Consider the following 26,716-nt stretch of genomic DNA (forward strand, 5'->3'; position numbering starts at 1 on the left):
ATATTGATGTATTGGCTGGGTGGGTCGATTTAATCCCCACATGGTGTGTTGGTTGGTACTAGTGGTGTGTTGGTTGGTTTGGGATGGGTTGCATACCTGCACTGTACTATTACAGTTTTTGGGCTTTGGCCCACACTGTCACTGTATAGGGCTAAGGCCCAGACTATATTGTTACTGAATAGGGCTCAGGCCCAGACCGTTACTGTATGCAATGCTTACTGTTTGGATGATAAGGGATTACACACTGAGTTTTCGTAAACTCACCCTTTCATTTAACTGTGCAGGTAATTCTCAACTTTAGACAATTTGGATCCGCGAGGGACTTAGAGGTGGCCACACGATCGAAGATGATTTGATTTTGACTTAATTTATTTTAAGATTTTATATTTGGGTTTAATTATGTAACAAGGCCATTTGAGGGATTTTTAACTTTTATTAGGCTTTTGATTTCGTTTTTTTAAACTGCTAGTGTAGCAATACCAAGTTTTCGAAATAATAACGGTTTCAAAGAAAAATATGAAATTTTAACCTTAAGGTTTTCAAATGGAGAAAATTTCACGGTTTTTAATTGAATTAAGAAGTCAATGATAACAAATGTTTTGATAAGTTAGGTTCAGTCATAATACAAACTAAATGGGTTTCAACTTAAAAACGGTTTTTCACCAACAAGTTCAAGTTCTAGAAGGCGCTTCAATGTGGCATGTCAGATTCAGTCGTAACGGCTAGGCCAGGTTTGGGTGTTACAGTTATATTATTATTTTGTATTATAATTATTGATAAACCGTAATTTATACATATTTTTACCCCATGTTAAACGCATTTTATGGATGATTTTCCATTAGAATTGGTGAATTCGATGCTCCTATGCCTTAATTTCATGTTTTATACTTAGGAGAGCATAGGAGAGCGAATGAAATGAGAAACAGGCCAGAAACAGAGAAAATGGGCCAAAGTACGAAATCAACACGGCCTGGACTTCCTCACACAGGTACCCCACACGGCCGTGTCAATTTGCCAGAATCCAAGCATGACTCACAAGGGTAGAACACACGCCCGTGCCATTCTAACAGGCTCGAACACAGCTTGAAATAATTGCACATAGGCGTGTCACACGGGTGTGCTCCTGCCGAGCCCAAGTTGAGTCCAATTTCGAAAAGGCCACTTTTGAGGGCTCTTAGGCATTCTAAAGCCTATAAATACACCCTAGAGGAGGAAGAAAGGGGGACACAGAGAATAGGGAGTAAGGAATTACTCCAAGGAAGCCGATTGATCCATCTCAGAAGTCGAATTCATCATCAAGACAGAAGATCTCTCCTTAATTTCCCCTTCAGGAGTTTTGGGTTTTCTTTATGTTTTGTATTCTTTATTATTCTGAGATGTTTTCTTATTTAGTTATGAATTAAATCCCCTAAATACCTAAGGGGAATGAAACCTAAGACGAATCTTGTTATTATTTTCTGAATTGTATGATAAACATTTAACTATTTCTTAATTATGTGTTCTTAATTCTTGTTTTGATTTCCTAGGATACTGATTCAAGATAAGCTCTTATTCAAAGGAGGAATAGACCTTGTCTAAGAATACATTTGTCATAATTAAGCGAAGTTGATTACGCGCCTAGACATAGGGTGACAAGATTTTGCCGAATTAGGGTGAAACCTAATAAGGGGATCCATAGATCAAGTTAATGCAACCCTAGGGTGTTAATTAGAGAAAGGTCTCAATTATTCAATCTAGGGATCAGACATTATTAGTCTTGAATAGGGATAATAACATAACTTAGGGATCTCTACGGAACAAGTTAAATGAATAAATCGTCCGATTCGGAGCCAGAATAACAAGTGCAGTCTAGGTGGATTTTTCCTTAGGTACTGTCTTAATTCAATCGATTTTCCCAAAAGCAATTCCCCAAATCTATTCTCTGTAAGTTCTTAGTTTAGATAATTAGTTAGTTAAAACAAAACCTCTTTATTCCTAGGCTAGATAATAAAAAGACAGTCATTACTAGTACTTTTAGTTCCTTTGGGTTCGACAATCCAGTCTTGCTAAAACTTTACTACTGTTCGATAGGTACACTTGCCTACATCGTGATAATAGTTAGTTTCAAGAACGATTAATTATAAATATTTAAAACCTATCACGAAATCACGGGATCAAGTTTTTGGCGCCGTTGCCGGGGAGCTAAAATATTAGGAACGCTCAATTTTTATTACTTTAGCTATTTATTTTTCTTGCAATCTAATTTTATTTTTAATTTTATTCTAATTTACTAATTTTCTTTTTCTTTCTTCTAGCAGGTTTTTATAGTTTATGACTAGAAGAAACCCGTCAGGACCACTACTTTTTGATGAAGAAATCGATCGCACAGTTATCAGAAACCAAAAAGAAATAAGGTGAAGCCTAAGATACACAGAGAACGAGCAAGAAGATGATACTCAATCCTCAACTGAAAAGATGGTTGAAAACCAAGACAATCAGCTACCTCCTACAATTGCGGCTAATCAAAATCCTACTCCATGCACTATCTATGATTATGCTAAACCATCTTTAACAGGAACTAAATCAAGCATAGTTAGACCTGCTATAGCTGCAAATACTTTTAAACTGAAATCTAACACAATTCAAATGATACAACAATTTGTTCAGTTTGATGGTTTGCAGGATGAAGATCCCAATGCTCACTTAGCAAACTTTTTGGAAGTATGCGACACATTTAAAATTAATGGCGTTTCTGACGATACCATTTGTCTTTGGTTATTCCCTTTCTCATTAAGGAACAAAGCTAAACAGTGGTTGAACTCATTACTACGAGGGTCAATTACTACTTGGGAACAAATGACCGAAAAATTTGTACTAAAATATTTTTCGTCGGCTAAAACAGTTAAATTACGTAATGATATCTCTTCTTTTGTGCAAATGGATTTAGAAACACTCTACGATGCATAGGAGAGATACAAGGACCTTTTGAGAAGGTGCCCTCACCATGGGTTCCCGCTTTGGCTTCAGGTTCAAACATTCCATAATGGTCTGAATCCTTCCACTCAGTAAATGGTTGACGCAGCTGCTGGCGGAACCATCAATAATAAAACACCTAAAGATGCTTATGAGTTCATAGAGGAGATGTCATTGAATAACTATCAGTGGCAAGTGGACAAAGCCAACGAAAATAGCCAGTGTTTATAACGTCGATTTGGTTACCATGCTCTCTAATCAGGTAGAACTCTTGAATAAGAAAATTGATGGTTTTCTTAGTTCTTCACAGGTTCACCCAGTAATGCAGTGTGAAGTAAGTGGAGGTGGAACAAGCCATTCGGAATACCAGCCTTATGGCCACAACATGGATAACGAGTAATTAAATTACAAGGGTAATAATTCTCGACCTCAAAATAATCCATATAGTAACACTTATAATGCAGATTGGAGGAACCACCTAAATTTCTCATAGGGAGGCCAAGGAAATCAGCGACCACCTCTAGGCTACCAACAGCTACCCTATCAACAGGAAAAGAAACCAAGAGATGCTCACAAAGTTTATCTTGGTATCAGAAACCCATTTTCAGAACACTAGAACGGCACTTAAAAATCAACAAGCATTAATCCAAGGGCTTGAAACTCAGATAGGCCAGCTTTCCAAACTAATCTTTGAATGAGCACAAGGTAGCTTGCCAAGTAATACTGAACCCAACCCAAGGGAACAGCTCAACGCGATTAATATTCAAGATGACGAATGAGTCGTTGAGCCTGAACCAGAACTGAGGCAAGAAACTGTGGTAAGCAAAGGTCAAGGTGAGGTAGGTCATAATAAAAACAAATCAGTGAATGTCAAATATAAACCTCGTGTGCCATACCCCAACGCGACAAAGAAAGACCGCTCAGATTAACAATTTGGTAAATTCCTTAAACTCTTAAAAAAATTACACATTAAGCTACCGTTTATTGAAGCTCTATCGCAGATCCCAAACGCAATGAAATTTTTAAAGGAGCTTTTAGAAAATAAGCAGAAGTTGGACGAGGCGTCGCATGTAGAGCTAAACGCAGTTTCCTCAGCTATTCTCCAAAATAAACTACCCAACAAACTAAAAGATCCAGGGAGTTTTACGATTCCTTGCTTAATTGGTAGTTTAGATGTTAATAACGCATTAGCTGATTTAGGGGCTAGTATCAACTTCATGCCTTACAAAATGTTTAAGCAACTAGGTCTCAGGAAACCCAAACAGACTAGGATGAGCATTCAATTAGCAGATAAAACTATAAGATTCCCTAGGGGTATTATTGAAGATGTGCTAGTTAAAATCGATAAATTTATATTTCCCGTCGACTTCATTGTTCTAGACATAGAAGAGGATAGCAACACTCCTTTAATTCTAGGAAGGCCCTTTTTAGCAACTGCTAAAACAATTATTAATGTTGGCACAGGTGAACTCACACTCCGTGTGGGAGACAAAACAATCACCCTTCAAGCTCGTAATTCTGGCAACCTATCAGAAATTGAAGGTGATCGTTTAACCTATTCTACTAAAACTGACAATATGGTACAACCTACTTTGCAGGAAATGAGTCTGAAGGAAGTACATAAGCCATTCTCAAACAACAGTAGAGGACCTATTCATGAAGAACAAGGGCTACAAATCGAGGAGCTAGATGAATGGCGGATGCATAAACCAAGAACACACGATAAACCAAAACTACACTTGGACGAGCTCAATACCTTACCAAATCAACTTAAGGTTGGCGATAAAGTCTTATTAGATGCCGCAGATCCTCACATTGTCATTGCCAGACCGGATGAAGAAATCCCTCTTACTGTACTTAGTATTTTTCCATTCGGTATTGTTGAGGTAAGTCACCCCAAGTTCGGTACTTTTAGGGTAAACAACACCCGTTTAAAACCTTATTTTGATGAGATTGATAGAAGGAATGAGGAGTATAAACTCCTCAAACCACCATGATCACTCACCAGAGAGGTAAGTCGAGCTTAGACTATAAATAAGCACTTCTCGGGAGGTAACCGGAGCACTAACTGTATTAACTTCTTTAAAATTTAGTCTTCAACACCTAACTTACTAATGGAGCTCTTGAATACAGGTTTTCCATAGAGACACGACGAATCACACGGGCGTGCTTAGGGCTGTATGAAAACAGGGTAAAGATTTCCCCAAACATGGGCTACGATAAAATGCCACGGATGTACGACATGGCCATGGTCCTGTGTGGAAGAACCGTGGGCAAACCTGTTAAAACAGCACGGCTGTGAGACATGCCCTTGTCTAGCACCCATGGTGGAACCTATTAGATTGAGACGGGCGTGGGAGAAGCAAACAATGCCAGACACGACCATGCAACACGGCTGTGTGCACCCACACACCCAAGGAACACAAACGTGTACTAAATGTCAGACGCGCCCAAATTTAAAATTCGCGAATCACACGGGCTAAAATTGGGGAACACAGGCGTGTTACCTGGCCGTGAGCCCCAAAATCTATAAAATCCCTGCACTATTCATTGTCTTCCCCACCCAAAAACCCTAACCCTAGCCACTGCAAGTCCACACGACCTCTCCGCCACGCCCGTGCGCCGCATCCAACTCTATTTTTGCCGCTCATTCTCCTTTTTCTAGCATTTGTTTACTTTTTTCCCCTTTAATTGCACTCATTTTTCATGTTAGTTATCATAGTACTATGCATTTTTCATGATTATTTTCATTTTTTTGTCACTCACATTTTATTCATAGCACAAGTTATTATCTTTTTCATGTTCAAATTCTTACTATTTATATGATTTCTCTACTTTATTTGATTAGTTAGAAGTAAATATTCATGATTAGAACAAGAGACATACTCATGCATTTAGGGATTACATTTTTCATCCGTCGCACATGTTGCATTCCATGAAATTCGTTGCCATTTTTATGCCATACAATTGATTGCTTTGATTAACTTGTTAGTCTTAGTAGTTGCTGAAATTATGATAGTTAGTTACAATTTGTCTTCATTTTACTTTGATCATTCCTTAAGATGAATTAATGGTTTTGATTACAGGTACCATGTTGTCTTCACGAGGAAAGAAAACGGACGTACCAGCTTCCAAGAAATAGAAGGGAGCGTCATCTTCTGCGGGTCCAACCGCGAAAATTCGTCACCCTCTCCTGAAGTTCCCCTGTGGGCCCCAAGAAGAACTTTTCCAAATACTTCGGGCCTGACCTTTAATTACGGGCCGCTGCATCAACTGGGCTGCCGTAGAACAAGTTCAGTTGGCTGATGTGATTCAGGCCCTTCTAACCACCGACCTTTAGGAGCTATTCTTTGGGATCATTGAGCCAACATACCTCGAGCTCACAACAGAACTATACTCAACGTTCCATCTCTAAACTGTAATGACGAACTACGATGATCCCGGCATGGTCCAATTTCACCTAGGTGGATTAATCCACCAGCTCAGCATCCCAGAGTTCGACATGGCGCTGGGCTTATATATGGAGGAGTTCAAGGAGGAGAATGAACTACATGCTCTCACTCGCCACATACACTTCTATCCTTCGAAGTGCTGGCACACTTTGGCCCTTGGCATGGCCTCCTACAATCCTAACCGCTCCAAGGCATCAGTTCTCCCACCATCCCTGAGGTACCTACACGCCATTTCGGCTCACACGATTACAGGAAGACGAGAGAGCACTAGCGTCATCAACACTCACGACGCCTACTTTTTATGGTGTATGTCGCACGGGCACGTCATCGACCTTGACTACTTCATCGCCCTCGTGATTCAGCACTAGATAGAGTGGCATAGGAAGGGGGTCATCTCCATCGGCCCCTACATGACTTGGTTGGCTCGACACTTCGGGCTCCTTGACACCGCGGCCCAAGAATCATCCTTAGGCCTTATTTTATAGATGTCTCCACAAGGCATCTCGAGCATGCTTAGCATGAGGATAATCGAATAGCACCGAGGAACCTACCTTCAACAATATCATCTCGCCCAATCTACCGAGGAGGAGGCCTAGGAGGACATTCCTGATGATGTCCCTCTACAGCACGAGGACCCACTAACTCAGCCACCACCACCCTCTCGTCCACCTCATGCGACAGCTTCATATCCTGACATCTCTGAACGCCTCACTCGATTCGAGCAGCAGTGTTTTTAACGATTTGACAACATTGATGCTACTCTACAGCAGATTTGTCAGCACCTCCACATCTCATCGCTAGTCCCACCTCGCGCACAATCCAGCGGAGAAGATGTTTAAAAACATTTATTTTATTATTTTATGTTTTTAATTTTTATTATAACTACTTTTTATTTTTATTTTTATTAGATTTTAGAATTTTATTTTTAATTATCAATTTTGGTTATTTCTTTATGAGTAATTATTCTTCCTAATATCCCTTAAAAAGTTCCTGATTTTATCACAGTTATATAGAGCTCTTATGCTCATCATCGCATAGGAACTAAAAACTCCTCCAGGAAAGGTTCTCCATGACTGCCATGTCCTAATCGACCACGACCATAGCTACCACTAGATATAATATTCGTTTGGCACAGGACTTATGGACTAATGAACCTCTACCACTGCCAGAGTATCCTCCTCCACTCTCGTACCAAGTACTCTCCAAAGCTCCAGTTCGAGGAATTCATCATACAGGAAGTTTCACTTCTATCCCTATCTTATTTTTATATTCTAATATCTATCTTTGTACATTAAGGGCAATGTACATCTTAAGTGTGGGGGGTATTTATTTCATTATCAGAAAAATCCCTGAATGACTGCCTTGTTCTCTTGGAAAGTTCTCATATCGTATTTTGGATAAATTGTGATTGATTTATGATTTTGATTGATATATCTTGAATTAAAACATAAGGATTTATGCATTGATTGTTTAAACTTTAAGACATTAGAGAATCAAGCATGATAAGTTGATTTTTAAGAATTTAAAATCTTAGGTTGTTTCCCCAAAGTTAGGTATTACTTTGAGTTAGAATTCACAAGTTTTAAACATCAAAAAGCCATAATTTTTGTGAGATTTTTGAGCCTTTTGAGCATCTATTAATTCTTTCATGCTCACTTTTATTATTGCTTTGAGTGTGTCAATATCGAACCGTTATTCTAGAACTTGCTTGATTATGCATGTCAAGACCACACCATTTGATTTGATATGTCAAAATGATTAAGGCACTTAGGATTAACCCATTCATGCAATGAAAAACCTACCTCCATGATTAACCCTAGTAAACTCCCTTGAGCCTAACAAGCCATTTCTTGTATTACCCTTAATATTAACCCTTAACCCATTATTGTTAAAATCCCCTAAATTAATCCCTATTTTTGTCGAGATTTGAGTTGAAGAAATTGCTTAGCTATATCTTGTTCTTAATAGTTAGTCTATGTTATTTAACTTTTTCTTAAAAAAATGTATGCACATTAGTAATTCCATATTCTGAGAAGAAGCCCTGTTGTACGCAAGTGATGATTAACGTTTTTTCTAGTTAGGAAATTTTTCAATTCAATCTCAATTCTAACCCTTTCTTTCAGCTTGTGACCACACCCCCTAACCAAGCCTCGTTACAACCTTCTAAAGACCTTTTGATTGATGTTTCATCTCAATTTATAGTGGTGTAGATTTGATTTTCATGCAAGCCTATGGTAATTGTAACGCCCCCGTACCCGAGACCGTCACCGGAGTCGAGCATGAGGTGTTAACGGACTTAATTCATTAATTAAACAGCTTAAACAATTCTGTAAATTTTCCTTAAAACTAGACTCATATATACGTACTAATTTTTTGATAGAATTTTTAGTCGAGCCAATTAGTACAGTTTATTAGTTAAAATCTCCTCTTTTTCAAGGTTTGGTTACTCTGACCTCTGTGTATTATGAATCAGATATCACCCTGTACAAAGTTTCCATGACTATACTGTTTGTTTCTCATAAAACTAGACTCAAAAAGGATTTCATACATGTAATTTAAAACTCCTAATTGTTTTCTTACAATTTATGGTGAATTTTTAAATTCAGAACAGGGGATTCAAAGATCACTTTGACTCTGTTCCACCAAAACTTAAATATCTCATAGAATATAACTTATTTACCTGTTTTGTTTCTTCCATATGAAAATAGACTCACCAAGCTTCGATTCCATAACTTATTCATCATTTAATTCCATTTCTACTATTTTTAGTGATTTTTCAAATTCATGTCACTACTGCTGTCTAATTCTGTTTTGTGGCAAATTTTACCTTTCCAAGGATTTTCATGGTTTAGTTAAGACATAAAGCATACATGTTATCTTATATAAACTTGATTAGTCATTCCAATAGCTAATCATTCTCAACTATTTCCATTCCATTCATGGCCATATCGTAAGATTATACACACAAAATGATTGGAATGCTATACATGCCATATTTCCAAAAATTTCAAGTCATTATACTGTGATTGTCCAGTGATAGTGTGAGCGTGCCTCCGACCGTCCCGATCTCCAAATTGACTTGTCAAAACTACAAAGAATGAAAAGGAGGGAGTAAGCATAGATGCCTAGTAAGTCCACATGCAAATAACAAATAACTTAAAAAAGCAATTATACCAACCAACATTAGCATAATATCATCGAAACATGTATCACATTTCTATTCATCATTCATCATCTTACCATATTATTGTTGTCATATCAAGTCTCAACCTGAGGGTTAAGTACATACCTTTCCAAAGTGCCCATTCCACAACACTTACCAATACGTCACTTGCATCTTGAGTATTCTTCCATTTCACTAGAATTTTTCCCGTTGAACACATCAAAATATAACTCGGATACATGGAAAGCTTGCACATAAGTGCCACATATGTAGCCAAGCTACCATGTAACCCGCCCATAAGCAAACTCGGACTCAACTCAACGAGCTCGGATGTTCGCATCCATAAGTGAACTCGAACTCAACTCAACGAGTTCAAATGCCCAAATATCTAAATCTATTCCTAAGGTTCAACGGGAATTTTCTTATTCGTACTTCTTTACCATTCTCCTTGGAATACCAATGACCATACTTCGGTAATCTATCACATTTTTCACATAATTCATAAAATTTTTGCATGTTGTCCAACAATGACCACAAAGCATAGAATTGCATGATAACAATCATAATATCATAAAAATAACATTAAATGATTTAAAATGACGATTATATTACAAAATTTACATATGAACTTACCTCGATACAAAATGAGAATAGTCGAGCCTATTCCTCGCAAACTTTATTTTTCCCCTAATCTCGACTCGAATCTCTTTTCTCTTGGTCTATAATACCAAATTTATTTATTTAATACACACATTCATCAAAATAGCCCCTAGTACGAACTTTGGCAAAATTACCATTTTGCCCCTAAACTTTTACATATTTACACTTTTGCCCCAAGGCTCGCAAATTAAACCTCATCCTATTTTCTTATGTTTTATGACATGCTGATCAGTTTTCCCTTCTATAGAAACATCAAATTCACACTCTAACATGTACTTATGAATATTAGGTATTTTTACCGATTATGTCATTTTACTCGTTTTTACGAAAAATCACTTAGCAAAAGTTGTTTAACACAATCTCAAACTTCATATTCTACCATAAAACATCAAAATTCATACATATCATCCATGGGTAAAATTTTAAATATAAACCCTAGCTCAAAATATTGGTAGAAATAGGTAAACCGAGCTACAAGGATTTCAAAAATGTAAAGAACATTAAAAAGGGGCATAGAAATCACTTACAATCAAAGCTTAAAAGTGTTGAAACCCTAGCTATGGTGGAGAGCAAGATTCAGCAGAAACTTATGGAGAAGATGATCATTTTTGTGTTATTTTTCCCATATTATTTCATTTAATATCCAAATGACCAAAATACCCTTCCTTACTAAACTTTCAAAAATTCCATCCATGTCCAATTTTTGTCCATAAACTTAGAAATTGGTAAAATTGCTATTTAAGACCTCCTAATTAATATTTCAAAGAAATTTCATGCTAGAAACTTCTGGAATGCAAGTTTTGCAACTTATTCAATTTAGTCCCTAACTTCAAATTAAACATTTTATGCATAAAATTTCTTCACGAAATTTTCACACAATCATGCAATCATATCATAGACCTCAAAATAATTATTTTTATCTCGGATTTTGTGGTCCTGAAACCACTATTTCGATTCGGCCCTAATTTGGGTTATCACAGTAATGACTTTTCATTATTGACTATTGAGTGCTTCATTTATTGTCCTTAAACACCTCGAGTGATTTCAGTGAATCTGTAGTGAGGATGTGAAACTCTATGATATTTTGAATCAATGGTAATTACTTAGATGAGGGGAGACACATATGTTTGCATGATTAAATACTCAACTTGGAATGTTTGAAACTTTTATGTTCTTTTAGTTGAATTCTCAATGTATGATTACCTATGGAATATTTTGAGATATTATCGATAGGAATTATAAATTGAGAAGAATTTATTTTGATTATGAGTTGAGAATTTTGCTTGAGGACAAGCAAATGCTTAAGTGTGGGGGTATTTGATAAACCGTAATTTATACATTTTTTACCCTATGTTAAACGCATTTTATGGATGATTTCTCATTAGAATTGGTGAATTCGATGCTCCTAATACTTTAATTTCATGTTTTATACTTAGGAGAGCATAGGAGAGCAAAAGGAACCAAAAATCGTCCAAAAACGGAGAAAATGGGCCAAAGAACGAAATCAACACGGCCTAGACCTCCTCACACGGGCAGCCCACACGGCCGTATCAATTTGGCAGGATCGAAGCACGACTCACACGAGTAGAACACATCCCCGTTCCATTCTAACAGGCTTGAACACGGCCTGAAATAATCGCACACGGGCGTGTCACACTGGCGTGTTCCTGTCGAGCCCAAGTTGAGTCCAATTAAAAAAAAGCCACTTTTGAGGGCTCTTAGGCATTCTAAAGCCTATAAATACACCCTAGAGGAGGAAGAAAGGGGACACACAGAATAGGGAGTAAGGAATTACTCCAAGGAAGCCGATTGATCCATCTCAGAAGCCAGATTCATCTTCAACACTAAAAATTGATAAACCGTAATTTATACATATTTTTACCCCATGTTTAACACATTTTATGGATGATTTCCTATTAGAATTGGTGAATTCGATGCTCCTAATGCTTTAATTTCATGTTTTATACTTACGAGAGCATAGGAGAGTGAAAGGAACGAGAAACGGGCCAAAACTGGAGAAAATGGGCCAAAGTATGAAATCAACATGGCCAGGACCTCCTCACACGGGCAGATCACACGGCCGTGTCAATTTGGCAGGCTCGAGCACTGCCTGAAGTAATCACACACGGGCATGTTACACAGGCGTGTCCCTGTCGAGCCCAAGTTGAGTCCAATTCAAAAAAGGCTAATTTTGAGGGCTCTTAGGCATTCCAAAGCCTATAAATACACCCTATAGGAGGAAGAAAAGGGGGGCACAGAATAGGGAGTAAGGAATTACTCCAAGGAAGCCGATTGATCCATCTCAGAAGCTGGATTCACCATCAAGACTAAAGATCTCTCCTCAATTTCCCCTTTAAGAGTTTTGGGTTTTCTTTATATTTTCTATTCTTTATTATTCTCAGATGTTTTCTTATTTAGTTATGAACTAAAACCCCTAAATACCTAAGGGGAATGAAACCTAAGACGAATCTTGTTATTATTCTCTGAATTGTATGATAAATATTTAACTTGTTCTTAATTATGTGTTCTTAATTCTTATTTTGATATCCCAGGATACTGATTCAAGATAAGCTCTTATTCAGAGGAGGAATAGACCCTGTCTAAGAGTACATTTGTCATAATTAAGCGGAGTTGATTACGCGCCTAGACATAGGGTGACAAGATTTTGCCGGATTAGGGTGAGACCTAATAAAGGGACCATAGATCGAGTTAATGCAACCCTAGTGTGTTAATTAGAGAAAGGTCTCAATTATTCAATCTAGGGATTAGACGTTATTAGTCCTGAATAGGGATAATAACATAACTTAGGGATCTCTACGGAACAAGTTAAATGAATAAATCGCTTGATTCGGAGCCAGAATAACAAGTACAGTCTAGGTGGATTTTTCCTTAGGTATTGTCTTAATTCAATCGATTTTCCCAAAAGTAATTCCCCAATTCCATTCTCTGTGAGTTCTTAGTTTAGATAATTAGTTAGCTAAAACAAAAACCTCTTTATTTATGCTAGATAATAAAAAGACAGTCATTACTAGTACTTTTAGTTCCCTTGGGTTCGACAATCCGGTCTTGCTAAAACTATACTACTGTTTGATAGGTACACTTGCCTACATCGTGATAATAGTTAGTTTCAAGAACGATTAATTATAATTTTTTAAAACTTATCATGAAATCACGCGATCAAGTTTTTGGCGCCATTGTCGGGGAACTAAAATATTAGGAACACAATTTTTATTACTTTAGCCATTTAATTTTCTTGCAATCCAATTTTATTTTTAATTTTATTCTAATTTACTAATTTTATTTTTCTTTCTTCTGCCAGGTTTTTTTATAGTTTATGACTAGAAGAAACCTGTCACGACCACTACTTTTTGATGAAGAAATCGATCGCACAATTCATAGAAACCAAAGAGAAATAAGGTGAAGCATAAGATACACAGAGAACGAGCAAGAAGACGATACTCAACCCCCAACCGAAGAGATGGCTGAAAACAAAGACAATCAGCTACCTCCTGCAATTGCGGCTAATGAAAATCCTACTCCATGAACTATGTATGATTATGCTAAACCTTCTTTAATAGGAACTGAATGAGCATTGTTAGACCTGTTGTAGCTGCAAATACTTTTGAACTAAAACCTAACACTATTCAAATGATACAGCAATTTGTTCATTTTGATGGTTTGCAGGATGAGGATCCCAACGCTAATTTAGCCAACTTCTTAGAACTATGCGATACATTTTCGTCTTCGGTTATTCCCTTTTTTCGTTTAAGAACAAAGCTAAACAGTGGTTGAACTCATTATCACGAGGGTCAATCACTACTTGGGAACAAATGACTGAAAATTTTCTATTAAAATATTTCTCGCCAGCTGAAACGGCCAAATTACGTAATGATATCTCTTCGTTTGTGTAGATGGAATTAGAAACTCTTTAAGATGCATGGGAGAGATACAAGGACTTACTGAGAAGGTGCCCTCACCATGGGTTACTACTTTGGCTTCAGGTTCAAACGTTCCATAATGGCCTGAATCCTTCAACTCGGCAAATGGTTGACGCAGCTGCTGGCGGAACCATCAATAATAAAACACCTGAAGATGCTTATGAGTTTATAGAGGAGATGTCACTGAATAACTATCAGTGGCAAGTTATGAGGACAAAACCAACTAAAATAGCAGGCGTTTATAATGTCGATTCGATTACTATGCTATCAAATCAGGTAGAACCTCTAAATAAAAAGATTGATGGTTTTCTTAGTTCTTCACAGTTTCACCCAGTAATAAAGTGCGAAGCAAGTGGTGGTGGAACAAGCCATTCGGAATACCAACCTTATGGCCACAACATTGATAACGAGCAATTAAATTACATGGGTAATAATCCTTGACCTCAAAACAATCCATATAGTAACACTTACAATGCAGGTTGGAGGAACCACCCCAATTTCTCGTGGGGCCGTCAAGAAAATCAAAGACCACAACCACCCTACCAATAGGAAAAGAAGCCAAACCTTGAAGAGATGCTCTCAAAGTTTATATCGGTGTTAGAAACTCATTTCCAGAATACCGAGACAACACTTAAAAATCAACAAGCGCCGATCCAAGGGCTCAAAACTCAAATAGGCCAGCTTTCCAAACTAATCTCCAAACGACCACAAGGGACCTTGCCAAGTAATACTGAACCTAACCCAAGGGAACAACTCAACCCAATAATGTTCAAGATGAAGAAGGATTTGTTGAGCCTGAGCCAGAACCGAGGTCAGAAACTGTGGTAAGCAAAGGTCAAGGCGAGGTAGATCATAATAAAAACAATTCGGTGAATGTCGAATATAAACCTCGTGTGCCATACCCTAACGCGATAAGGAAAGACCGCTCAGATGAACAATTTGGTAAATTCCTTAAACTCTTAAAAAAATTACACATTAAGCTACCGTTTATTGAAGCTCTATCGCAGATCCCAAACGCAATGAAATTTTTAAAGGAGCTTTTAGCGAATAAGTGGAAGATGGACGAGGCATCGCATGTGGAGCTAAACGCAGATTGCTTAGCTATTCTCTAGAATAAACTACCCAACAAACTTAAAGATCTAGAGAGTTTTACAATTCCTTGCTTAATTGGTAGTGTAGATGTTAATATGCATTAGCTGATTTGGGGGCTAGTATTAACGTCATGCCTTGCAAAATGTTCAAACAATTAGCTCTCGGGAAACCCAAACAGACTAGGATGAGCATTCAATTAGCAGATAAAACTATAAGATTTCCTAGGGGTATTATTGAAGATGTTCTAGTTAAAATCGATAAATTTATATTTCCCGTTGACTTCATTGTTCTAGACATAGGGGAGGATAGCAACACTCCTTTAATTCTAGGAAGGCCCTTTTTAGCAACTGCTAGAACAATTATTGATATTGGCACAGGTGAACTCACACTCCGTGTGGGAGACGAAATAATCACCCTTCAAGCTCGCAATTCTGGCAACAGAATGGAAATTGAAGGTGATCGTCTAAACCATTCTACTGAAACTAACAATATGGTACAACCTTCTTTGTAGGAAATGAGTCTGAAGGAAGCACATGAGTTATTCTCAAGCAATAGTAGAGGACCCATTCATGAAGATCGAAGGCTACAAATCGAGGAGCTAGATGAATGGCAGACGCATAAACCGAGAACACCTGACAAACTGAATCTACGACAGAACAAGCTCAATCCCTTTCCAAATCAACTTAAGGTTGGAGATAGAGTCTTATTAGATGCCACAGATCCCCACATTGTTGCTACCACATCAAATGAAGAAATCCCTCTTACAGTACTCAGCATTTTTCCATTTAGTACGGTCGAGGTGAGTCATCCCAAGTTTGACACTTTTAAGGTAAACAACACCCATTTAAAACCTTATTTTGATGAGATTAATAGTAGGAATGAGGAGTATAAACTCCTCAAACCACCGTGATCATTCAATGGAGAGGTAAATCAAGCTTAGACTATAAATAAGCGCTTCTCGAGAGGCAACCTGAGCACTAACTGTATTAACTTCTTTAAAATTTAGTCTTCAGCATCTAACTTACTAACGGAGCTCTTGAATACAGGTTTTCCACAGGGACAAGGCCAAGAGCACAGGTGTGCTTAGAGCCGTGTGAAAATAGGACAACAATTTTTGTCCAAACACGGGCTATGATAAAACACCACGGCCGTACAACATGGCCGTGGTCGAACCTGCCAAAACAACACGAGGGTAAGACACGCCCGTGTGGAAGAACCGTGGGTGAACCTGTTAAAATAGCACAGGCATGTGACACGCCCGTGTCTAGCACCCGTGGTCGAACCTGTTAGATTGACACGGGCGTGGGAGAAGCGAACAAAGTCAGACACAGCCGTGCGACACAGCCGTGTGCACCCACACGCCCACGGAATACGGGCGTGTACTAAATGTTAGACGCGTCCAAATTAAAAATTCGCGAATCACATGGGATGAAATTGGGAACACGGGGCCGTGTGCCCCAAAATCTATAAATACCCTGCACTATTCATTGTCTTCCCCACTCAAAAACCCTAACCCTAGTCACTGCAATTCCACACGGCCTCCTTGCCACGCCCGTGCACCGCCTCCAACTCAATTTTTGACGCCCATTCTCTTCTTACTAGCGTTTGTTCACTATTTTCTCGTTTAGTCTTACTAATTTCTAGGGCTATTTATCATAATAATATGAAATTTTTCATGTTCCTTTCTTATTTTTATCATACAAATGTTATATCTAGAATAGTTATTATCTTTCTCACGTTAAAATTCTTACTCATTATATGATTTCTCTACTTTATTTGATTAGTTAGAAGTAAATATTCATGATTAGAACAATATATATACTCATGCCTTTAGTGTTAACATTTTTCATTCGTCACACATATTGCATTCCATGAAATTCGTTGCCATTTTTATGCCATACAATTGATTGCTTTGATTAACTTGTTAGTCTTAGTAGTTGCTGAAATTATGATTGTTATTTACAAATTATCTTCATTTTATTTTGATCATTCCTCAAAATGAATTAATGGTTTTTGATTGCAGGTACCATGTCGTCTCTATGAGGAAAGCAAACTGTCGTACCTGCTTCGAAGAAGAGGAAGGGAGCGTTATCTTTTGCGGGTCCAACCACAAAAATTCGTTACCCTCTCCTGTAGTTCTGCCGAGGGTCCCAAGAAGAGCTTTTCCAAATACTTTGGGCCCGACCTTTAATTGTGGGCTGCTACATCGACTGGGCTGCCATAGAACAAGTTCGGTTAGCTGATGTGATTTGGGCCCTCCTAACCACCGACCCTTGGGAGTTGTTCTTTGGGATCATCAAGCTAATATACCTTGAGCTCACGATGGAACTATGCTCAACGTTTCATCTTCAAACCGTAATGACAAATTACGATGATCTCGGCACAGTTTAGTTTCGCCTAGGTGGGTTAGTCTGCCAGCTAAACGTCCCAGAGTTCAGTGATGTACTGGGCTTATTTACGGAGGAGTTCAAGGAGGAGAATGAACTACATGCTCTCACTCGCCACATACATTTCTTTCCCTCGAAGTGCTGGCACACTTTGGCCCCTGGCGCAGCCTCCTACAATCTTAGCCGCTCCAAGGCATCAGTTCTCCCACCATCCCTGAGGTACCTACATGCCATTTTGGCTCACACAATTACAGGAAGGCAAGAGAACACTAGCGTTGTCAACATTCACGATGCCTACTTCTTATGGTGCATGTCGCACGGGCACATCATCGACCTTGCCTATTTCAGCGCCCTCGTGATCAGCACCAGACGGAGCAGCATAGGAAGGGGGTTATCTCCATTGGCCCCTATGTTACTTGGTTGGCTCGACACTTCGTGCTCTCCAACACCGCAGCCCAAGAATCATCCCTTACCCTCATCGGCTAGATATCTCCACAAGGCATCTCTAGCATGCTTAGCATGAAGATGATCGAGAGGCGCCGAGGAACCTACCCTCCCTAATATTGTCTCGCCCAATCTACCGAGGAGGAGGCCTACGAGGAAATTCCTGATGATGTCCCTCCACAGCACGAGGACCCACCGACTTAGCCACCACCACCCTCTCATCCAGTTCATGCGGCGGCTTCATATGCTGACATCTCTAAGCGCCTCACTAGATTCGAGTAGTAGTGTTTTCAATGATTTGACAACATTGATGCTACTCTACAGCAGATTTTTCAACACCTCAACATCTCATCGCCAGACCCACCTCGCGAACCATCCAACGATGAAGATGTTTAAAAACATTTAATTATTATTTTATATTTTTAATTTTTATTAAAACTACTTATTTTTATTAGATTTTATAATTTTATTTTTAATTATCAATTTCGGTTATTTCTTTATGAGTAATTATTCTTCCTAATATCCCCTAAAACGTTCCTGATTTTATCACAATTATATAGAGCTCTTAAGCTCATCATCGCATAGGAACTAACAACTCCACCGGGAAAGGTTCTTCACGACTGCCATGTCCTGATCGACCACGACAATAGCTACCACTATTTATAATATTCCTTTGGCATAGACATATGGACTAATAAACCTCTACGACCGCCGAAGTATCCTCCTCCACTCTCGAACCGATCACTCTCCAAAACTCTAGTTCGAGGAATTTATCATACAGGAAGTTTCACTTCTCCCTCTATTTTATTTTTATACTCTAATATCTATCTTTGTACATTGAGGGCAATGTACATCTTAAGTGTGGGGGTATTTATTTCATTATCAGAAAAATCCCTGAATGACAATCTTATTCTCTTAAAAAGCTCTCATATCATATTTAGGATAAATTTTGATTGATTTATGATTTTTGTTGATATATCTTGAATTAAAACATAGGCATTTATGCATTGATTGTTTAAACCTCAAGACATTAGAGAATCAACATGATAAGTTGATTTTTAACAATTTAAAATCTTAGGTTGTTTCCCCAAAGTTTAGGTATTACTTTGAGTTGGAATTCACAAGTTTTAAACATCAAAAAGCCATAATTTTTGTGAGATTTTTGAGACTTCTGAGCATCTATTAATTCTTTCATGCTTACTTTTATTATTACTTTGAGTGCATCAGTATTGAACTGTTATTCTAGAACTTACTTGATTATGCATGTAGAGACCACACCATTCGATTTGATATGTCAAAATGATTAAGGCACTTAGGATTAACCCACTCATGCCATGAAAAGCCTACCTCCACGATTGGCCGCTAGTAAACCCCCTTGAGCCTAATAAGCCATTTCTTGTATTACCCTTAATATTAACCCTTAACCCATTATTGTTGAAATCCCCTAAATTAATCATTATATTTGTCGAGATTTGAGTTGAATAAATTGCTTAGCTACGTCTTGTTCTTAATAGTTATTCTATGTTATTTAACTTGTTTTTTTAAAAAAAAACTATGTATACACATTAGTAATTCCAAATTCTGAGAAGAAGCTCTGTTGTACACAAGTGACGATTAAATCTTTTTCTAGTTAGGAAATTTTTCAATTCAATCTCGATTCTAACCCTTTCTTTCAGCTTGTGACCACACCCCCTAACCAAGCCTCATTACAACCCTCTAAATACCTTTTGATTGATGTTTCATCTTAATTTATCAGTGGTGGAGATTTGATTTTCATGCAAGCCTATGGTAATGACTTTTCATTATTGACTATTGAGTGCTTTATTTATTATCCTTAAAACACCTTGAGTGATTTGAGTGAATCTTTAGGGAGGATGTGAAACTCTATGATATTTTGAATCAAAGGCAATTACTTAGATGAGGGCAGACATCTATGTTTCATGATTAAATACTCAACTTGGAATGTTTGAAACTTTTATGTTCTTTTAGTTGAATTCTCAATGTATGATTACCTGTGGATTATTTTGAGATATTATCGATAGAAATTATAAGTTGAGAAGAATTTATTTTGATTATGAGTTGAGAATTTTGCTTGAGGACAAGCAAATGCTTAAGTGTAGGGGTATTTGATAAACCATAATTTATACATATTTTTACCCCATGTTTAACGCATTTTATGGATGATTTCCAATTGGAATTGGTGAATTCAATGCTCCTAATGCTTTAATTTCATGTTTTATACTTAGGAGGGCATATGAGAGCGAAAGGAACGATAAACGGGCCAAAACTGGAGAAAATGGGCCAAAGTACGAAATCAACATGACCTGGACCTCCTCACACGGGCAAACCACACGGCTGTGTCAATTTGGCAGGCTCGAGCACGGCCTAAAGTAATCACACACGGGCATGTTACACAGACGTGTCCCTGCCGAGCCCAAGTTGAGTTCAATTTGGAAAAGGCTAATTTTGAGGGCTCTTAGGCATCTCAAAGCCTATAAATACACCCTAGAGGAGAAAGGAAAGAGGGGGCACAAAATAGGAAGTAAGGAATTACTCCAAGGAAGTTGATTGATCCATCTCAAAAGTCGGATTCACCATCAAGATTGAAGATCTCTCCTCAATTTCCCCTTCAAAAGTTTTGGGTTTTCTTTATGTTTAGTATTCTTTATTATTCTGAGATCTTTTCTTATTTAGTTATGAACTAAAACCCCTAAATACCTAAGGGGAATGAAACCTAAGATGAATCTTGTTATTATTTTCTGAATTATATGATAAATATTTAACTTGTTCTTAATTATGTGTTCTTAATTCTTTTTTTGATATCCCAGGATATTGATTCAAGATAAGTTCTTATTCAGAGGAGAAATAGACCCTGTCTCAGAGTACATTTTTCATAATTAAGCGGAGTTGATTGCGCGCCTACATATAAGGTGACAAGATTTTGCTGAATTAGGGTGAAACCTAATAAGGGGATCCATAGATGGAGTTAATGCAACCCTAGGGTGTTAATTAGAGAAAGGTATCAATTATTCAATCTAGGGATTAGACGTTATTAGTCTTGAATAGGGATAGTAACATAACTTAGGGATCTCTACGGAACAAGTTAAATGAATAAATCGTCCGATTCGGAGCCAGAATAACAATTACAATTTAGGTGGATTTTTCCTTAAGTATTGTCTTAATTCAATCGATTTTCCCAAAAGCAATTCCCCAATTCCATTCTCTGTGAATTCTTAGTTTAGATAATTAGTTAGTTAAAACAAAAACCTCTTTATTCTTAGGCTAAACAATAATAAGACAGTCATTACTAGTACTTTTAGTTATAATAGTTAGTTTCAAGAACGATTAATTATAATTAGTTCCCTTGGGTTCGACAATCCGGTCTTGCTAAAACTATACTACTCTTCGATAGGTACACCTGCCTACATCGTGATAATAGTTAGTTTCAAGAACGATTAATTATAAATATTTAAAACCTATCATGAAATCACGCGATCAAAGATCTCTCCTCAATTTCTCCTTGAGGAGTTTTGGGTTTTCTTTATGTTTTGTATTCTTTATTATTTTGAGAAGTTTTCTTATTTAGTTATGAACTAAAACCCCTAAATACCTAAGGGGAATGAAACCTAAGACGAATCTTGTTATTATTTTCTGAATTATATTATAAATATTTAACTTGTTCTTAATTATGTGTTCTTAATTCTTGTTTTGATATCCCAGGATATTGATTCAAGATAAGTTCTTATTCAGAGGAGAAATAGACCCTGTCTAAGAGTACATTTGTCATAATTAAGCGGAGTTGATTGCGCGCCTACCCATAAGGTGACAAGATTTTACCGAATTAGGGTGAAACCTAATAAGGGGATCCATAGATCGAGCTAATGCAACCCTAGGGTGTTAATTAGAGAAAGGTATCAATTATTCAATCTAGGGATTAGACGTTATTAGTCTTGAATAGGGATAATAACATAACTTAGGGATCTCTACGGAACAAGTTAAATGAATAAATCGTCCGATTCTGAGCCAAAATAACAAGTACAGTCTAGGTGGATTTTTCCTTAGGTATTGTCTTAATTCAATCGATTTTCCCAAAAGCAATTCCCCAATTCCATTCTCTATGAATTCTTAGTTTAGATAATTAGTTAGTTAAAACAAAAACCTCTTTATTCCTAGGCTAAACAATAATAAGACAGTCATTACTAGTACTTTTAGTTCCTTTGGGTTCGACAATCTGATCTTGCTAAAACTTTACTACTGTTCGATAGGTACACTTGCCTGCATCGTGATAATAGTTAGTTTCAAGAACGATTAATTATAAATATTTAAAACCCATCACGAAATCACGCGATCAATTATATTTAGAATATTTTGGATATATTAAATAATTTATATTTAAGGTTATGGTTTGTATTGAAGGGTTGCTAGCCTAAACTTTGTGGGAGTAGTTGTCTGCCTCTTTAATGGAAGGCAAAGTGGGCATGCAAATGCATCAACGTTCAAACAAGCAAGTGGATGGATTGATATGATTCTTCAAATGTGGCTAAAATTATTCATTCCTTCTTATAACCTTTATCGATAGCATTACTTCATTTCAATCTTCCATTGCTTTCTTTCTATTAATCAATCTATGGGTTTTAAGGACTATTCCAGTCTTGTGGACACTTTAATAATTTTATTCATTTTTATGGGAATTTTGCATTGTTTTCATTTCATCACATTGTTTAGGCTGGGCTAAAGTATAGTTTTAAAATTTTCAGTAATGTATCCTTTTATTTTCAACCAACAAACTTCTGGAATGATAAAAAAAAAGTAAATTAAGAAGATTTAGGTACATTTCTTATATAGATTAATAACTAGTATACATGTTAATTTATAATTGTTTTCAACTTATGTGCATTTAAATTTTGGATTTTTTAAATAAAATTATTTTTAAAAATGCATATTAAGTAATGAATGACTCATAATATATTAATAAATTTAATATTTTGCGATCAAATAATAATACATGGATTAATATTTGGCAAAGTAGTAATGGAAATTTTGAACATGCTGTGTTAAGAAATCCCCATGTGTAATAAATGAATAAATAAATAAATAATATTCCTTCAAATGAATAAACGTATCAATTTAGTCTCTATATTATTAAAAAGAATTAAATAAATCTAAATTATAATATTTACAGCAACTTTTTTTCATAGAAAATGTTAGGTACATGCTTGAAGCTAGAGAAGAGAACAAGGGTGAAGCTAGATTTAACATTTGGATTGAAGCTTGGGGTTGAACCTACTGTTTTGGGAAGGTTATTAAGGTTAGTGTTCTTTTGAATTTTAGCATGCTTGTGCGAAATAAAATTTAAATATTTATCGGGCATGATTGTTTTAAAACAATGAAAATGTTGAACTGACTTGAGGTGTGTATATTAGTGAAATGGTGAAATCTTCTTTTGACAATACAAATGTATGCCCATACAGATATTACTCAATTTACATTATTTTCATGTTCATTTCTTTAAAATTACATAACTTACATACTCACATAACATACATAACTTATATAAATATATATCATATCATAACTTACATAATACATAAATATATATCATATCATAAATGTCATAACCTACATAACTTACATAATTTACATAACTAACATAAATAAATATCATATTGTCAACTTTATACTTCAAGAACAACGAAATGGATAAGAGTTGGATGAATTTGTCAAGGGTAAGCAATGACTATCGAAATGGAGTACAAACTTTTCTAAATTTTTCATTTCAAAATGCAAGCCAAGAGAATATGATTCTTTGACCGTGTAAGAATTACGGAAACATCAATTGGAATTTTCCTGAAGTTTTCTATTAACATCTAATTTTTTATGGCTTTATTCGGGGGTGTAAAAAATGGATTTTTCATGGAGAGTGTACACCTAGTAGAACCTCTTTAACGATTAATCTGACTTATCCTCAAAGTGCTTACCATCAGTCTGTTAAAGAAGATGATAAGGAAGGTATGTTGCGAGATGTATTTAATATGCACAGTTATAGTTTGCAATCATTTCCACCTGACTTTTTTGCATCTGATGATTGTAATATTGGTGGAAATGCTTCTACCGAAACGGGAATAAGTGTACCTGATGAAGAGTCAAATAGAGAAGCGTCAAAGTTGTACAAGTTACTGAGTGGAATGAATAAAGAACTTTACGAGGGATCAAAATATTCAAAAATGTCCTTCTACATTTGTCTATTTCACTTAAAATGTTTGGAAGAGTGGACCGGAAACTCTTTTACAATGCTTTTAGAGTTTTTGAAAGATATGTTTCTGTTTGCAAAAATCTCTCATTCATGTAAAGATATGAAGAAACTGATAAAAGATTTAGGCCTTGGGTACGAAAAAATTCATAGTTTCCCAAATGAATGCATGTTGTATTAGGATGATTGGAAAAACCAACAGTCTTGTCAAGTTTATGGTAAATCTCATTGGATGAATATGAGTACAGAAGATGTGAATGAGGATGAAGGTGAGCCATAGTCAAGAAAAAAGCCAGTAAAGATTTTACAATATTTTCCACTAATACCAAGGCTTCAAAGGCTTTTCATGTCGTCAAGAAAATCGAGTCTATGAGGTGGCATCATGATCAACGAATCGATGATGGATTATTAAGGCATCCTGCAGATTCTTTATCTTGGAAATCATTTGACAATAAATTTCCAAGCTTTGCAACTAATCCTCAGAATGTGAGGCTTGGGCTAGCATCGAATGGATTTAATCCTTATAAAATCATGAGTACTTCGTACAGTACTTGGCCTATAGTGCTTTTTCCTTACAATTTGCCTTCGTGGATTTGCATGAAGCAATCTTCTTTTATCTTATCTATGATTGTCCCAGGAGAGAAAGGTCCCGGAAATGATATTGACATTTATATCCAGCCACATACTGAAGAGTTGAAATAGTTATGGGCGGGCGTTGAAACATATGATGTCTTGAGAAAGGAGAACTTTTATTTACATGTAGCTTTGTTGTGGACTATTAATGATTTCCCGGCTTATGCAAATTTATCTGGTTGGAGTACCAAAGGACGTTATGCTTGTCCTTATTCTGCAACGCAAACATGTTCGAATTGGTTATATAATGGGAAGAAGTTATCTTATATGGGGCATCGTTGGTGGTTAGATAGAAATCATGGATTTAGATTTCAAAGGATTCGATTTGATGGTACTGAAGAGTTTAGAGAAGCTCTTAAATAGACCATTGGATCTGAAATCTTGTTCATGTTAAAAGATGTCAATTTCAATTATGGGAAGATGAATCAACCACACAACACGCAAACAAAGAGAAAACTAAGGGAGGCGTATGTTGGCGATGTTGACGAGCAGATTTATAATGAATCTGATGAGGAGGATGATCCTAATGAGGCGGAGTTATGGAAAAAAAAGTATTTTTTTAGTTTCCTTATTGGGAGCATCACATTTTGTGACACAATCTTGATGTCATGCATATTGAAAAGAATGTTTGCGAGAACATCATTGGGACAATTCTGAATGTCGATAGAAAATCGAAAGACAATCTTCAAAGTCGACTTGATCTAGCTGACATGGGAATTCAGCGTGAACTTCATCCTCAAGTACTTCCGAATGGGAAATATAGGTTGCTGCCTTCTATTTTTGCAATGTTGAAGAAAGAAAAAGAAGTGTTCTACACAGTGTTGAAGGACATAAAGGTACCAGATGCGTATGCGTCAAATATATCTCGATATGTGAGTCTTAAAGATCGAAGAATATATTCCCTAAAATTACATGATTATCACATCTTGATGCAAGATTTACTGCCAGTTGTTTTATGTTGTTGTATGTCAAAAAAGTTGACGTCTTGTATAATTGAACTATCCAATATAATAAAAGCTATTTTTGGCAAAGTTTTGAATGTTGAAGAACTTTAGAAAGTAAAAGATCGAGCCGCCTTGACTTTATGCAATTTGGAGAAGATCTTTACACCTTCCTTCTTCACTATTATGGTGCACTTGGTAATCCATCTCCCTCATGAAGCAAAACTTGGTGGACCAGTTTTCTATCGGTGGATGTATCATATAGATAGGTGCTAATTTATTTGTAAAGTTTTTCATTCATTCATGAATATACCTTTAGTTACAACTTTTGATAATGTTGTATATTGTGTTTAGGTTCCTATTCAAATTGAAGTCTTATTTCCATAATAAGCATTATCCAGAAGGATCAATAGCTGAAGGATACTTGGAATAAAAGTGTATGACTTTCTGTTCTAGATATTTAAAAGATGTTGAAACAAGACTGAATAGACCAAGTAGAAATGTTAGGCTCACTGATCATAACTTAGCTGAAACTTACTTATTTCGAGGTTATGGAGAACCAATTGGTAGAGTTGAAATTACACACTTAGATGATAGATCTTGAGTACAAGCACATCGATATGTTATTTTTTTCCATGATTCAATTGAACCATTATGCAAATAAGTTTTAGAATTTGATAAATATTCATCTTTTTAATTTGTTTATCTTCTAACCAAGTAATCCACTTTTTAACATAGCGAGTACAAACAAGTCTTGAGATCTCGTTCATGATCCCAAAGATTACAACATCGAGATATTCATAA

At 36.6% G+C, this 26,716-nt stretch overlaps 2 non-coding genes across 2 annotated transcripts; both read right to left on the reverse strand.

Annotated features, from left to right (window-relative positions):
• Positions 1-2,883: 2,883 nt before the first annotated feature.
• LOC121210677 (small nucleolar RNA R71) lies at positions 2,884-2,990 on the reverse strand. The gene has a single exon (XR_005905791.1). It is a non-coding gene; the product is annotated as a small nucleolar RNA R71 (small nucleolar RNA).
• An 11,115-nt stretch (positions 2,991-14,105) lies between these two features.
• Positions 14,106-14,212, reverse strand: LOC121210644 (small nucleolar RNA R71). The gene has a single exon (XR_005905758.1). It is a non-coding gene; the product is annotated as a small nucleolar RNA R71 (small nucleolar RNA).
• Between the last annotated feature and the right edge of the window lie 12,504 nt (positions 14,213-26,716).

Source organism: Gossypium hirsutum, chromosome A11 (assembly GCF_007990345.1).
Source record: "Gossypium hirsutum isolate 1008001.06 chromosome A11, Gossypium_hirsutum_v2.1, whole genome shotgun sequence".
Classification (NCBI taxonomy): Eukaryota; Viridiplantae; Streptophyta; class Magnoliopsida; order Malvales; family Malvaceae; genus Gossypium; species Gossypium hirsutum.